At 49.6% G+C, this 14,807-nt stretch overlaps 1 protein-coding gene across 4 annotated transcripts in view; it reads right to left on the reverse strand.

Annotated features, from left to right (window-relative positions):
* The window catches only part of Bach2 (BACH transcriptional regulator 2), a 337,533-nt gene extending 323,618 nt beyond the window's left edge, over positions 1-13,915 (reverse strand). The window contains exon 1 of one of the 4 annotated variants that reach the window (XM_087897211.1): positions 13,716-13,915. The gene's annotated coding sequence lies outside the window, so the exon portion shown is untranslated. Of the gene's footprint in view, positions 1-3,579; positions 3,683-13,715 lie in introns of those variants that run through there. The other 3 variants (XM_087897212.1, XM_085677270.2, XM_087897213.1) reach the window with 3 other exon arrangements.
* Positions 13,916-14,807: the final 892 nt, after the last annotated feature.

The following is a 14,807-nucleotide window of genomic DNA, read 5'->3' on the forward strand; positions in this document are numbered from 1 at the left end:
TTATGTATTTTAATTTGCATGTGCTTGACTATCAATCAATAAGGGTGAACATCACTTTAAGCATTTACTAGCCATTTAGTTTTCTTCTCTTGTGAAATGATAGTGGATTCATCTGGTTTTTTTCTTATTGATTCACATGTTTGTTTTTTACATAAGATGGGCCTATCCTATATAAATGCCACCAATATTACCTACACTTTGGAGTTGTTTTCTCATTCTTTGTGACGTCACTAGTGAGCACTCGCCTTTCTTGTAAATAATAATACTGAGAGACTCATGGGATATTTTTAACCTCTTACATTATTATAAGAATTGCCATCTGGGCAGTGGTGGTGAATGCTTTCAATTCCAGCACTCAGGAGGCAGAGGCAGGTGGATGTCTGAGTTTGAGGCCAGCCTGGGCTACAGAGCGAGTGCCAGGAGAGCCAGAGCTACACAGAGAAACCCTGTCTCGAAAACCAAAAAATATAAAACGGACAAAAAAGTGTGTGTGTGTTGGGGGGAGCCTAGATCTACACTTAGAATCCTCCATATCCCTCTAATCACTGTATCTTAAGAAGGTCTAATTTGTGATTAGTCAAGAAAAAGACAGGCTGGGCATGGTGGCCCATGCCTTTGCTCCCAACACCCAGGAGGCAGAAGCAGGAAGATCTCTGTGCCTTGTAGACCATTCTAGTCTATGTAGCAAGTTTCGGGCAAGCCAGGGCTACAGAATGAGACTTAAGGAAGCAAGGAGTAGGGAGGAAGGGAAGGAAAAGCAAGGACAAGATGCTGGCAATGGGGGATTAGTGGGGGAGCCTGAGGCTGTAAACAAAGACAAACAGGGAGTTAAGAACTGTTCAGCAAACCCCATATCTACTTGAGTTCCAACTCCACCGTTTAAAGCATTCCTTCCCTCCAGTCCTTGCTGACCCTCGCCCAGGCCCCACCTACTAATCTCTACTATCCACTCTGGTCCCTGGGCACACACACTGCTCTCATGGAACACACATGTCATCTCCGAGATAAACCACAACCTGTCTCTGGATAGAGTGCCATTTACAGAGCCTTCTGCCTAACAGAGCCCTGGAAGAAGAGTAGGCCCACAATGCTTCAATATTTATTCATTCAAAATGTGGTTTTAGGATACATTTTTAAAATTTTTAGAATCAAAATATAACTCCCAATTGAGAAGCCGTGCAAAACAAAAACATACCAAAGTCTCACAGTCGGAAAAGGTTTTAAGGGCTTTTAAATGTCATGCTGAGGAGTCTGTACTTTTTCTGTGGGCAGAAAGAAACAGCAGGTAAGGTTTAGACCAGGAGGCCCGAGGAGTCTATTCATTCAGTCTCTCATTCACTGAGCGTCCGTGTTAGCGCAACTCAGAATAAAAGACACAAAGAGCAAGAGGGAGCCTCCACAGTAAACTCCAAAATACCAACAAGACAGCGTAAGACAAAAGAGCTATTGAGACAGAAGCGTGAAAGGGGCCAGACTGACACAAAACTCCATCTAGTAAAAAAAAAAAAAAAAAAAAAAAACCAAAAACCCCAACCTACTGTGAGAAGCTGGCGAGGTGGCTCAGTGCGGAAGAGCAAGAACTCTAGAGGAGAGTTCCCAGCACCCATGCCGGGGCGGCTCACAACTGCCTCATCCACACATCCACACAACTGCTGTGAGTGCCACCGAATGGGCTCATTGCCCTGGCCCAGCAGAGAAGGTGTGAGCGCCTGCCCAGCAGCTCACAGGGTGACAAAGGGTGGCAGATCTTTAAAAGGGAGCATGTTTAGAAAGCAAAACAGTGCAGGAATGTGAGCGAGCAGGCACGCTCTCCATTCCCTCGTTCCAACTACAGAATGGAGAAGTCCTTGTGGCACAGTGCTAACAGAATGGCCTGCAGGAAAAACCACCAAACTAACAGGGATGGGAAGGTCCCCCCACCCCCACCCCCAAGACAGACAGGCTGGTGCTGGAGACAGTGACAGCCCCCGGCCATGGAAACAGGCAGTTTGCTTCCTCTCCACGATGGCTGACTCTCATTTTCTGTGAACCCCCTTGTTGGAATCCTTTGCCAGTGACTCACAGGGCAATCGGGCTACTCAGCAAGCCCACAGCCGTTCACAATAGACTGTGTAGGAGGCGACCAGCTCCCGGCCTGTGGTCTGTTCAGTTTTTTCCTTTCTGCATTCTGGGAGGATTTGCTTTTCAGCCACATTTCCCTCAAAACACAGCCCTGGAGGCGATGCTTAGTGCACAGATTTCTGAGCGATGAAATAATCCACTCTGGTTTCTTAGTCATAACGAAACTAAAAACAGTAAGATGAAAAAACAGCGGGGTCATCATCACACCTACAAAAACACAATCTCATACTCCGGCGAGATAAGGAGGTCAAGGGGAAAAAGCTCAAACTAACATTTTCCAACCTTTCACTGAGAGCAAGGGCTAAAACCGCATGTTTTGAAGGGCTTACACTGTGTTATTATTAGATGTCACAATCCTATTGATACTGATGAGTCACCCTTATCGGCGGAAACCAAGAACGTCCATCAACAGCATGGCAGAGTCACTGTGGCTTTTTCTTTATTACTGGTCGGACAGCCCTCAAGAAGCTTCTCCAAGCTACCTTTAAACAGGCTCCCTGAGCCTCAGTTTTCCCTGAGCCAGCTCAGCAGCCTTTGCATCACGCCTTTGGGAGTCTGGGACGATCTGATCGACTTCTGTCCACAAAAGGAAGTTTATGTAGAGACCTCAGAAAAACAGCATTTCACACTTTCCGATGAGCATACCCAAACTGAGCGATGTAAACAAAACAGTCAAACACAGTCAGCAAAGTCAGGGAGAATCTTCCTGACCCGAGGCTAGGTGCTAGGTTTTTGTTTTGACATCAATAACCAGCAACAGAAACAAACAAAGGCTGTGGTCACCCAGGGGTGGCTTCCTGGCCGCACCCCCTTACTGCCCCGCTCCTGCTTCTGCTCTCCGCTGCCCACAGAGGGAGAAGTGGGCCAGGTCTCAGTAATGCCAAGAAAGCCCAATTCAAGCTTTACGCGAAGTCCTCCGGGTGCTAAGAGGGAAATAACAGGGCTGCCTCTTTCCCTTTCTTCAGCTCTCTCCCTTCTGGTCGCTGGGATTCCCAAAACAATAAAGTGAAAATCCTTCTAGAAATGCTGTGCGTCTCTATGCTGTCCCTGCAAAGGCGAGTGTTGCCTAAATCCTACCTGCCAGAAGACTGTGCTGGGCAGAGGGAACCCCAACCAACTGGCAGGGACGAAAGACCCAAGGACAGCGACTCCCACTCTCCTCAGGCCGCAATGGTCCTGAGCACCCCAGAGCAGCGGCCAGCAGAGCCCTGCAGCCCTTGGATGTATGAGTCAGCAGGTGCTGGTGGGAACTGCTGAGAGCAGCTCAATACTCATGGAGAGGTACACACACCAGGGCAAAACAAAACTGGGGCGCACAAGGCTCTCTGACCGTCACCCACCCTCCACCACACAGTTATTATTTTCCTAGGTTAGACCAAAAAGACAGATAATCTACAGTGGCTCAGAAAGACGTCCGAATCAACAGCAGTCAGGAGGGGTAATAAACAAGCAACTCACTCTGGTTTTCGATGTGTGGGACAGCTGCATTCAAATCTCATGAGCCGGTTGGTTCATTTTAACTGGCTTTAATTTTAACTAGATTTAACTGCTTTTCCTCCCCTCTGACAAATCAAAATAGCTGCCATATCGACCACAAGAACTGGTAACCGAAGCACAGTTCCTGTTTTTCGGAAGAGACTAGCATTCAAACCCACACTATGAGGTGCTCAGCATACGTGGGAATTGAAGTGTTGAATGAGGGGGATTGAAACTTACACACTAACTAATCCAGGCCCCCCGGCCATTGTTAGATGGCAATCCCATGCCAGACTTTGACCTACATGTCTTCAGTGCTGCTCTCATTTAACACAGGATCCCAAGAGCCACGTGAAAGAGCTGGCTGCCTGGAACTCAGAACCACATTTCCACAGAGCCAAGTCCAGCGCGCCCATGAGGAGGCATCGCAGGGCAGTCCATGGGAATGCGTCCAGCTTCAAGTGTGTGAGAAAGGCTATACTCCTCCTTAAAAGTAGGAAGTAATTCGGTAACAACAGCTCCACAGCTAATGAATGAAGCCCCCACCCACCCCCCTGACCCACTTCCTGGGAAAAGGTCTAATTAGCAGAGAATGAAGGATAAGGTCTTCTAAGAGACTTCTGCATAAAATAAATATGAAAACATCCATAAAGGAATGAAAATTATGGATATGTATCATTTACTCATAATGACAGACAGTTTTAGTCCCGGGGAGAAGAGGATGAGGGAAGAAGAACGAAGACGAGAAGAGCCAAGAACTAGGAGGGGGAGGCTGAGGAGAGGGAGAGCAGAGTAAGAGGAGGAGGGAGAGGAGGAAGAGGAAAGAGATGTGGAGAAGGTGGTGGAAGACCCATCAAGAATAGAAAAAAGAGAAGAAAGGGTGCGGAAGACTGTGGAGTCTGGGGGAAGAATGGCATGGAGACATATTGATTAGCAGAAACAGAAAAACTAGAGAACAGTCCCCACTGGACAGGGCCCTTAGGCAGGGAAACCACTCCAGGCCTGTCTTTGGAAGCCCTTCGTCAAGGATGAGTAAGATGGAAGTCCAACACAGTTCCAGAGGCTGGCACTAGATGGCGCCACCAACCCAGCATAGCATGGTTGCTGGAGGGGTGGAAGGCAACTCAGACTTCATCCTCCCCCCCCCCCCCAAGCTGTTTACCAGGCTATGACTTTATCTAAAATAGGCATTGTTCTCTTAACCAATCAGCCTCTCTTAATGTCCGGATAGCAACACTGTGCTGAGAGTATAAGACAAATTAATTCTGAAATATATTCCTGAGTCCTCTTTTATCAATGAAACTGGGGGTAGGGAGGAGATAGGAAAGTAGAGGACATCGAAAGAACTGCCTCCCCGCACTGTAAGAGTCAAGAATTCAAGGGTAATTTCACAGGACCTTTGCCACTAACTTACAAAAAGCCAAAATCCTTGACCGTGTTGTGTGTCCCTGAAGATACACCTGTAACAGGTTAAGGTGTTTGAATCTAGAACCTTGCAGGTGAAGCTCATAGACAAATGTATAAGGAGAAGCCATCTGTACTCTGTATCTTCATTTTACTGAGATTTCTGTCTTCCGACCTGCTTGTTTCTCCTGCTCACCATGGCTCTTCAATCACCAGGCCACCACTGTGGAACCCTGCAGGGCTCCTACCCTAGGTCACTACCGTGGGACGCTGCAGGCTCCCACCCCAGGTGTTTGCTTCTCTGTCCACCTCGGCTCAAACGCTGACATCTCAGGAAAGTAATGAACTAGGCATGCCCGGTCACAGATCTCCTCAGAAGATTCTATTTTCACAATCCCTTTCTGATACTGGCTTGAGGTCAGAATGGCAAGAACTGTCTAGCACACCAGGAGGCCAAAAGACCAGGGTGGCATGGAGCCAACCGTGAGAGGACGGCAAGGCTACCTGGCTCCCGTACAGTTCTGACAAGGCCTGCCACCCCCATGCTAGCCACCCCAGGGGACACACAGCAAGTAAGGGTTAATCTGAAATGGATCTACATTTTCCTCTCACTGAATGGTAATGATATCTTTCACAGATAATTTCTTTTTTTTTTTCAGTTTGACTCTTTGGGGTTTATTCATTTGCATAATATGGAATCTTGAACCCGTATAGATAGTCGACAAATCAATGCAAGTAATTCTCACACGAAATCAGCAGCTTTAATTTAAGCTCATCATTGTTTGCATAGAAATCTTTATGCACTCACTCATCTGCGTGATTTTTTTTTTAATCACTTAAAACCTCCACCACTGACACCCTAAGCATCTCCGCGTTTAGCTACCTCCAAATTTTGAACTGAATGCTGAAAGAAAGGAGCACGGCACATTCATACACATTTCCCAAACTCAGCCTTCGCCGTGCACTTCATGTTCAAGCGGCCCCAGGACTGCCTCTTGACACAAACATCAGTCTGGTGTCCAGCCCAGGCAGAGCGGGGCTGAGTAAGCATTCCGGGCGATGACCCTCGCAAACCCCAGGTAACTGGGCCGCTGGCCAAGCAGAGTCCTTCAAACCCATTCAGACCTCCAGTTGAAAGTTGCAACATGCTAATCTGGCAAGATAATCTCTTCCTGAAACTGCCTGGAATGGGGACAAAGGTTACTACTTTCTCTGTCACTGCTAACTAACATTCTCAATTAGGAACGCTAATGGAATTGGTCGTGAGTGCAATTCTTCCTCCAGGGTAGAATGTTCCCAGCATTATGGTTTTTTTTTTTCTTTTCCTTACCCCCCCCCCCCCCCACCGACACCAAATTCTTCACCTATCAAGAGGTTGGACTGTGAGGAACCTGGGATGGGGAACCTGGGATGGGGAAACAGGATTCATGTTCTTTATCTTTATCTCTTGCTTCCCCGTGTTATCACTTTACTTCTGATCATTAAATGCTTACTAAGATGCAAGAAACACAGTCATTAGCAAGCGAATCATGACTGTGACTGGGGGTAGACATTCAACCCAGGCTCCATGAGAAACCGCTTTCCAAGCTTATCAGGAAAACAGCCAATGTTTCAGAGTGAGCTGCCTAAATGCCCGCTCCTGAGGTCAGCTCAGGAGGTCTCGCTGCAGATGAAGAGGAGGAAACGTGGGCGCACAGCACGGTGGCCCTGGTTTCACATATCTGGTGTCCAATCCCTGCTTTCCCACTCAGGAGCCTGGTGCCGTCTATGACTTTGCTCTGGGTTGTTAGGATGACTGAGTTAATGCAAGCAACAAATTCACAAGGACAATGCAGAGGAGTTGTAGCAGGCATCCTAGGTGACACTCATTAAGTTGAGCTTCCCAAAAAGGCCTAAAACATTCTTGGTTGCAAATCCTATTACCCCTCCTGCAACTTCTGCACTGCCCTCGAGAGGTCAGGGCTTCTTATTAGAAGCCTAGACTCACATTTTCACTAGTGATTTTTACACAGGCCCAGCACAGGACATCTGACTGAAGGAAATGTCCATGCAGCTTTCTGGTCATTCAAAAATTGTCAAACAATGTTAAAATGTTCAAAGCAACAACGGCAACTTATTTTTAGTTTTTTTTTTTTTTTCCAAGGATGAACATGAGGGTACTTTGGGCAATTAGCAATTCTGTTTTTATCCAGTTCTGAAGACTCAGGTAAATAAATCAATTCTGGACTCTGCAGACAAGAACTATCATCTGCCAAAAATGGCCCCAGGGGTTGTATCATAGGTTTTGCAATATTCCAAAGGGCCAAAGGCAGTTGTGAATTAATAGGATTAGGAAGCTGGAAGAAAACAACAGAAGCTCCAAGTTTTAAAATGGCCTTGTCTCAAACGCATACCTGGGGGTGGGGAGCATCCCTGATCTTCTGGCCAAGTCAAATTCCCACTGTGCATCCTGTAGAGGATGGCGTACTTCCCTTGCACACAACTTAAAATGAGCTATCTGTACCAGCTCGTAAGAACAGCCTTTCAACTACGTTGAGTGCTTTCTACGGCCAAGGCCGGGACTGGGTCACTAGCCACACTAAGAGACTCTCACTGTATGCCTGCGATGAATGCATGTGGCATCTATTGCTAAAGAATGTAGTTTCTGTTCACATGACCTACTTGATAGGATCTGTAAGTAGCGCAGTTTGGGGAGGAAATGAAAGCTACCAATAATCTATGGCTTCTTGGATGCTTGCAAAGTGAGCGAGCACACAAGCTCACTCATTCATTTGGTTCTCGTATTGATTGGGTGGGAACTGCTCCTGGAGTCAGAGAAGGTCCCAACTTTCCAGTGGCTAGACTCCGCAGCGTCCCCCGCAAAACCCTGAGACATTTGCCTAAAGTGACAGGAGACAGAGAAGGGACAGGGGAGTGGGGGGCATCCCCGATCTTCTGGCCAACTGATGGGTTCTTGCACAGGTCAAAACCTTCTGAAACGAATTCAAGTCTGCCTATATGAGCTGCCAGCTCAGGAAGGTCTGGGCAGAATAATGAGAGGTAGAGGGGCTGGCTAATGTGGGAAAAGGAGAAGGTAAGCTGAGACAAGGCCACAAAGGAGCTGGCCGGAGCAGTGGCTCCCTGTACAACGTGTCCTGAAGCCCTCAGCAAGAAAACAAAGAGTCAGGAGGAAGATGACATATCTTGAAACCCAAAGGCAATCCCTAATCAGGCTGGGAACAAAGGAGACGTAACCAGGGGAGTACGCTGGAAAAGGCGTGATTATGAAGTCACTGGGGAAGACCCGAGAGGCGCTTTGGCTGTAATTCCAGAGACTAGAATGAACGAGGACGTGAAATGCTTTCTGATTGGGGACATCCATTATTTTGATGGAAAAGAAAAAAAAAAGAGAAGAGGCTCAGGGAAAACAAAGGGAAAGTTTGCTGGAGTTTTGAAGAGGATCGATTTACATATTCTTTGGAAATGAAGGGGCTCTTGAGACAGCGATGGAGTAAGAATCTGGGGCTATTTCCCTAGTTGAAGGGAACAGCATGTTCATCGTTAGGTTAAATTTCAGCTTTAAGCACGCTGACATCTGAAATGAACAAAAAAAGGAGGATTTAAAAAAAAAAACCAAAGGAAAATCTTGACAAATAACTTTTCTGCTAAGTATTTCTTAGACCATTCTCAAAACACAGGAGCCCCTTGAGCTCCACAGCGAGCTCGCTGTAGTAGCTTTTCCTGTAAAGGGAGCAGCGTGGAGACCCTTGATCCAGAGGCCCACGTTAAGGAATAACAAGAAACAAACAGAAAAAAAAAAAGAAAATGAGTTTAATTATCTTGAGTAACCTTACTGAATTTACAAAAATGGTTAGTTCACGCTGTGTCCAATTTGTAAATATTCCCATAGAGATTTAAGATGTAGGAAGTATACTGTTGCGTATTGTCAATGGCTAGACAGGATTTTCTCTCTCAGTACCATGGTTGGTACTCCTTATCCTAATGCAACTCCAGTTCGGCCGAAAGCTTCCTTGCAGACATTCCAGGGTTCTGCATCAGCCCTGACTCCTGAACTCTGAGTGTCTGTGTTAAGCCCTGATGTCACTGCAGTGCGACTGGGAGGTGCAGAGAAGGTTTTGGTGCCTGCACGGCACACGTGGACAAACACCTTCCATCTGTACTGGCCACTGCTCCGTGTATCTGAGGACTGAGTGTGCGTTCTCTCTGTGCTGAAGCCCCACATCTTGCCCCAATGCAATCTAGTCACCGACTTGGGGCTGGACTCTGTATTTCAGGAGGGGAAAACAACCTACAGGTTGCCACCTTCTGGCATTCCAATATGACACGATTCACTGTTGAGAACCTCCCGGTGGAGATTTAAAAATAAAAAGTGCTCCTAAGGTTTTAAGCCAATTTGCAGTTTTGTGTTGGGCTGTATTCACAGGTACCCAACACTGTGCAACCCATGAGCAGATACTCAAGATAAAGTTCGGATTGGAGCTTGCCAAGTGGAAAGAGCCAGTACAATGCTTACTTCATAGATTGTTCTAGGAGTCACTGAGACATGAGCAGGTGAAGTGCTACCTATGTACTATGTACTAAGTACTCTCTATGTACATAGTACTAAGTACTATGACATGAACAATTAATAAGTCAAACCCAGTGTTTTAATCGTGTTCTCAAATGCCAAACGTATATGGAAGTCTCTGGACATCAAATGAGTCACGCCACTTCAGTCAGAAGCAAGTGGAGGAGTCTGAGCAGTTGACAAGCAATGGGTTACCTACCTGCAGAGTAACATGGCGCCCGAGAACTAAGCACGTAGTATTTCAGATCGAATCTCCCATTAAAAAAAGGAAGGCGGCAAATCACATCATGAGATCCAGAGTTGATTTAGACTCTCATTCTCCTCAAGCCTTTCTGTTTTCCTGATCACTATATCACTACTCTTTTGGTACACATGAGCAAAATACCTACCACGTGACAGACTTCAGGTAAGTCTGAAAGTCTTAAACAAGAAGATGTTTTAGTCCGCTCGGTGGTAGAAAATGGGCCATCTGCAAGACGGTCTGAGCTTTTAAAATTGATCCTATTTATTTATTCACTATACACCCCCCCACACACACGCATAGAGACACATGCATGAACAGAGTACATCTTTCTAAAATTGATTTTCTCCAAACTCGCTCTCAGGCTAGTCCAACTTGGCGGCTTAGCACCTTTATCCACCATGCCATCTCTAAGACCCAGCCCCAGTGTTTACAGACATCCTCAATAATACTTTAGGATAGAGGATTTCACATAACAATCTGGAACAGGCAAGGGACCTGGCAGGCCAGGGCCAGCATTCCGACTCATCCTGTCTGGCAACAGCAGACCAGGGCTGAGAAAGATGTGGCTGCCCCGCGTGCCTATCTGGCCTCTCCTCCCCAGGAGCATATAGTCCGCCTGAAGGATACTGTGGAAAACGGAACGAGGTCCCTTTGTCTATGACTTAAGACATAGTTTTCAAGCAGGTGTGAGAACCCTCTGAGCAGAAGCAGGAAGATCAGTGTGCAGACACTGGTCCTTGCCTCTGAGGCTGCCCCTGCTCTTCACCTGCCCTCACCAACCTACTCCTATACCCCCCCCCCCCCACTCTCCCAGAGGAACTGCAAGGTGCTAATTCACCGAAGCACTGCCTCATTCATTCAACAGTCGGGCCAGCATCTGAAGCAAACCAGATACCACTCCCCTGAAACCCGAGGTTTAAAATCCAGAGCAGTGTAGCTCGATAGCAAGGCTTGAGAGATCAAGGGTCTCTTTCCCCCTTGTGAAGACTGGATCCATACCAGAGGCGCTAAGCAAGAGCTAATCCAAGTAAAACTAAACAGCTCCCAACAAAACTGATTGGCCTGGGTCCTTCTGCTGGCATCATAGGAACCTAGATTACACATTACACGCTCTGAGGAATAGCTCACAATCACTAATGAATTACTAAGTCCCTTCGGCTATGCTGACTGTGGGTACAGAAGTGCGGGGCTGGCTTGAGAGAGATCTGAACATGAACCTGACCATCTGGCTCTCTGTAACTCACTTTGATCACAAAATGAATTGTAACAAAATTGAAGAGCACATGGCTGGAGTTAATTGTCTCATCTGTAATCTGAACCTACTTTTAAGCACTTATTATTACCCTCTATCAGGTGGAAACATTTCCTCCCATCACAGCAAAGTGCATTTTCCTGATGAACTGTAATGGATCATTAAATTCCATATCTGAATAACAATACTTTGCACTTTATTCGGCGCCTTTCATCCTGGGATTTCGAGGCGGTTTGCAAATAATTAAGCCCCTCACCCAGCAGCCAGAGGTGAGGGACTGGAAGGGAATTGCCTGGAGATTCTGAGCCAAAGGGCATAATTCAACAGAAAGAGAATATAGGCCATCCTCCCAGGCGCTGGTAGGGCTGAGAGTAAATTAGGGGACGCTTCATCCCCTCCAACCCTTTCTGCCTCACTCCTGCTCCATGGCAGGCTCTGAGATGCAACCATACAAAGCACTGGGAATAGAAAATAAAAGGACAGGAGTGCTTTTCATATAGCTAGGACTCAGGGATTCACACGCCTGAGGAAAACACATCTCTAGGAACAGAAATTTCAACCCACTTGCAGAAAGAACAGATACCAGAAGAATTTCCTCAAACATTTAGATTACCACGCGGCAAACGTGAAAGCCTACTAAAATCCAAAATGTAAATATTAACGAAACTACTTCATTTGGTGGTTGCATATTTCATTTCTGGTACCTACCTGCCTTCATCTGAAATGACTGGGGGTGGGGGTGGGGGTCAGAAATGGCAAATAGAGCCAAAGAGGGGAATAATCTTAAAGACCAGAACATTAGAAGCCATTCAAAGTTTTGTGATGATTCTGAGTGCCTGGAAACCTGAATCACAATAGAGACACTGACAGATCTTTCATTGGAGCATTTTGGCTGTAACACTGTGAATTAGCAAGGCTCATTCTAACAAGCTGTCTTTCTTCCCCCCACTACGTGTATTACCTTCAAGAATGAAAAGGGCGGTCCACTGGTAAGCGGCTGGAGGCCCGGGATGGGATGACCTCACTCACTCACGTTTTAAGTAAGTGGCCCGCTGCCTGGCGGAAATAGCCATCTCTACAGGAGGAGTGGCAACCAGCGGTTCAAGCTTAGCTTTTCCAGTCAGTCAGAGCTTTACTGGCGCGACAATTTCCTACGTGTTACATTTTAATGATCTGAGAAAACGGCTATCAGAGTTAACATCTCTAATTTTACTCTAAACAAACGAAAGCAAAAAAAAAAAAAGACAAAAAGAAAGAAAGAAAAAGAAAAAAGAAAATCTCATTAGGCATCTCCGCCAAGGTTCCCACTAGGCAGGGAAGGTTTTTTTTTTTTTTAATCTGAAGTAATTACCCTTTTTAGTTAAATACACTCAGTAGATGAAATTAACAAAGAGACTATGACACTAGACAGTGAAGGTGAAAATCCAGAAACACGTCGCCTGACCGCCCACGAGCCTGCCGCAAGTCACAGCTGAGTCTCGTAGGTGGGATGCCCCAGTCCCTCTTGTTCCCGGAGGCAGTAACAGCAGCGGCTGGACCCGCGGAATGCGAGGAGCACCTTGTTGGGTCACACACAAAACCACCCGTACCACAGCATTACAGGAACTTCGTCCAAGTTGCCAAACTTTCATGTATGCAAGAGAACGTAGGGGAGAGAGACTCTATGTGCCCATGACCCCGGCGGTAGGGGTGTGGGACCCTTCCGACACACGCCACCCTGCGGGGTTTCCTCTAAGTTCCTGCAAATCCTCGCCCAGCTCGAGGTCGCCCAGATGCTCCGTCGAGTCCCCTCTCGCGGGCACCTGGGGTAGTCCATGAGCGCCGCCCGCCGCCCTCTCCGCGCGGTTAGACTCCCGAACACCCAGCGGTTGAGCGAACCGCGAGACCCTCAGAGAAGGCCGCGGCGTGGGGAGGTGCAGCCGAGTTGTCCCTTCCTTAAACTGGTCTCTTGGGTGGAGCCCTGGGGTCGGAGACTGGAATTCAGGTGTGAATGTGTGTTGTTGGACCTTGACAAGATGCGGGTTGCAAGGTGTCCCTCTCGGAAGCCAAGAGCTCCACTGGGCACGTCTGCGCCCGGGACCCCTGGCTGCCTTGTTCTAGCGCCCGGCACGGTCGTCCGAGCCACCCTAAGGTAGCTGACAGCTGAGTGCGGAGCCGCAGAGCCGCAGAGCCGCGGTCTCCACAGAAGGGCCGCGGGCGCGGGTGCGGTGGGCAGGGACCCGGCCACCCGGGCTGGCCCGAGCGCGGGCTGGGGCCGGAGGCAGGGCCGTGGGTCTGACAGCTGCTGCGGCTCGGGCTCCGCTCCTCTCCCCACCCGCCCTCCCGCCCCGCGACTGACTTATTACCCTGGGCTCCTCCTCCCCCTGCTGTTCCAAAACACCAGGCGACGCGAGCAAAATACAATGCCGCCTCGCCCGCCGTAAACAGGCAGGCGGGAGAGCGCGCCCCGCCGCCGCGTCCTCCGCTCGGCTCCCACCCCCCTTCCCGTTCCTAGAAAATGCCATAAGGCGGCCGTGGGCGGGGAGCGGCCGTCCGCCCTCCGGACTCGCTGTCCGCCGCGGCCCCAAGCCACCCGCTGCCCCGCGAGCCCGCTCCCCGCGCAAACTTGCCCTGCTGCGTCGCCGTGGCCCGCGGCCCGCTCGGGCACTCACCTTCCCGGGAACTTTCGTCCTCCTGCGCCGCTCTTGCCCGCGTCTTCCCAGCCCGCAGCCCCCTCCCGGCCGCCGGCGTGGTGGGCGGTCCTGGGGTCACCGAGAGCAGGCGGAGGGGATGCGCATCACATGGCAGCTCGCTCGCAGCCCCCCGAGTCCGGGAAGGGGGAGGGGAGCGACGCGTGCGGCGGGGGCGACGGGGGGGGGGGCGGGCCGCGAGGGAGGAGCGGCGGGCGAAGCGGGGCGCGGGGGGCGACCGCAGCCCGGTGCGCGGCCGCGGGGCTGCTGCTGAGACGGCGGCGGCGGGGCTGCTGGCTGCGCTGCGCGGCTCGCGCTCTCCCGGAACGCCCACACTCTCAATCGCTACATTGTTGACATTCGGCGCTGACGTCACCCGCTCCCCATTCACAATAACTTTACGGGAGCCGGGCAGCGCACCTCCCCGGCCGCTGGGGCGCCGTACGCCGGGTGACTGGCGTAAGCCGCTCCGCGAATGGCGCTCCCGGGGCTCGGGCCCGGGAGGGCGAGCGGGCGCGCGCTTCTCCGACTGGCTCGGGGAGGGGGCGCGCCTGTCGCCGCGGCGGACGCCGGTCTCCCGGCTTTGTGCTGGCCGCGCGGGCCTCAGAACCCTGTCTTTCTCTCGCGGAAGACTGCCTTGCTCCGCCTAGCTTTGCCCCGGCATTGAGAATCAGCTGTTGTGGGGCTAGTGGGGTCACGATAGCGACGAAGGCCAGTGTGGCACGTGGGGGAGGTTGCCAGAGCCGTGGGCACCTCATCAAAGGCAGAATGAGACTTGGAATCTGGCTGTTCGGGGCTGACTATGCAGTTTCCGTGATGGAGCAGGACAAGATGAGCTAAAGACCCCTGGAAAGCTGAGCCGGCCCCCTTCTACGGGAAGTGGGCCTTGACAGAGAGGCTCCCTATCCAAGAGGGTCCTTTAAAGGCCTATCCCTTTAAAGGGGCCTCTAACCCCCACGCCTGACTATTGCCTAGTCTAAAGGAGCTCCTTTTCATTTTTAGTTATAGCTCCCACTGTGTGCAGCCGCTGTCCCTCGCTTGCCCCTCTGAACGCTGCTGACCATTAAGTTTGAT

The sequence above is a fragment of the Myodes glareolus genome, chromosome 16, assembly GCF_982192425.1.
Source record: "Myodes glareolus chromosome 16, mMyoGla1.1, whole genome shotgun sequence".
In the NCBI taxonomy this organism is placed as follows: domain Eukaryota; kingdom Metazoa; phylum Chordata; class Mammalia; order Rodentia; family Cricetidae; genus Myodes; species Myodes glareolus.